This window comes from Solanum pennellii, chromosome 10 (genome assembly GCF_001406875.1).
Source record: "Solanum pennellii chromosome 10, SPENNV200".
Classification (NCBI taxonomy): domain Eukaryota; kingdom Viridiplantae; phylum Streptophyta; class Magnoliopsida; order Solanales; family Solanaceae; genus Solanum; species Solanum pennellii.
The window spans coordinates 50,341,989-50,343,812 of record NC_028646.1 but is presented as its reverse complement, the minus strand read 5'-3'; the positions used below and the strand labels follow the sequence as shown (position 1 = coordinate 50,343,812).

Here is a 1,824-nt window from a genome sequence, read left to right as displayed (position 1 = left end):
GTCTGCTTTTATGTACTTCTATTTGCAAGAAAGGATTGGTTGACAGTTGTGTAAATTATTCACGAATTTGGACAAAAAAGTTGGATATTTTCCATTTAGTTAAAAATTCTACACCGTCTATGAATACTAGTAAAACTCTTATTTTTTCCACACTTAAGGTAAGATAAAAATCTCGGAATTATTATGCGGAATTTAAATGCAAAATGACATAATGATCTTATCTTATAACTCTTCTCTAAATGTCCCTTAAGAAACAAGTTTAAAATTATCAAATAGTAATATTTTTTTAAGATTCCCGCTCAAAATTAATTAGAAACCTAATTATGTCTTTATAAGGTGTTGTTCCTCTGTCTTTTATCATCACCTTCTTCAATGTCTGATCAGAGAACTTTGCTTAGCTTAAAAAAACATTTCTTACCATTTCTTTCCCTCAAAAGCGGAAGAAGAATCTTGTAAAATCAACAACACTCCATATGATGTGACTCGAGAACTGGTGGAGATATGGAACTTATACCCTGGCCCAAGAATCGATCAACAAAACCCATGGCAGATCAAGAAAAAGCTTACAATGATGAAATCGTTGTAGGAATGCTGGTGATTCCTATTTTTGAGATTTTGAGTACCTCCTTCGTTACTGGACATTGGACGTGGCCAAAAGTTTGGAGAATGGATGCAAGGTGTGTGTTGACATGTGGGATGTAACAGAGGAGAATACCCCTAAAAAGTATGAAGGTCAAACTGTTTGGTTCAAAAAGTTGTTCAATGACGATTTTTCTCTTTGGTCCATCAAATTATTCAAGTTTCGCAGATTGGGCGAGGGTGATGAAATTGGGATTTATTGGGATCCTAGAACTGTGACTCAAGTGTTCAAATTTCTTTCTCAGGTTGTGTTTTAGTGGAAAGGTCCAAAATTTAGGACAAAAATAAAATATATGCTATCATAGTCTTTGGTTTAGTATTACTCTTTCATATAGTTGTAATAGATGAAGATATTATTATAAAATTAGAATTCTTGAAGTTCCCAATTTTTTGTGCGCAATTACCTTTTTTTACTTGTGTTTCATTCCCTATAGCTATACTTTTATTTTAAGTTCATGTAATTGTTTAAAACTTTTGATGTTCTTTGTCAACCTTTCTTATATATGCTCCTCGTTGCAAAGGAGCTTAGTGTGAGAAATAAAGTGATGAACATACAGAGAATTCCTGGAAATAAGGACTTAACATGACCTAATTAAGGACCCCTTTAATCATCAAAGCTTAATATTTATATTGATGGACTCCGTACAATAGAGTTAAGTATATAAGATATCTATAGAAAATAACATTACAGAGTATTAGGTCATGTTTGAATTGAGTAGTATGATTTCTAAATTGAGCAGAGATGTATTAACTTAAGACAACTAACTTTGTGAGTGAATTCATTCAAGTCTTTGTTTCTTTTTTCCGCATAATAGAAACATGAGTTGTTGCCTACTTAAATTTTGGGAATGTCCCTTAGAGAGAGATGCATAACCCTCTGAAAAACTACATGCATTTAGCATAGAACGCTGTTTTTGAGCCATTTATGCTTCCCTTCTATGTTTGGTCGAGGGGAACTATCAGATTGTGCTTTTTGTAGGTAGTTTTTCTCAACATAAGCTAAACTAAAAACAGTAGTCATATCACTCATATCCTAAATCTTTGTGTAGAAATGAACATAAACCATTTTCAACGTTGAAGGAAACAATTGAAGAAAAAAATTCCGGTTTCCTCCCATCTTTTGTTTGTATTAACAAATATTGAAGGTTCTTGTGATAACTCAAGTTGTTCGGTCACATTCCTCTA

General features: G+C 32.7%; 1 pseudogene; it reads left to right on the top strand.

Moving 5' to 3' along the window:
* The first annotated feature begins 372 nt into the window (after positions 1 to 372).
* LOC107001336 lies at positions 373 to 927 on the top strand (annotated as a pseudogene).
* Positions 928 to 1,824: the final 897 nt, after the last annotated feature.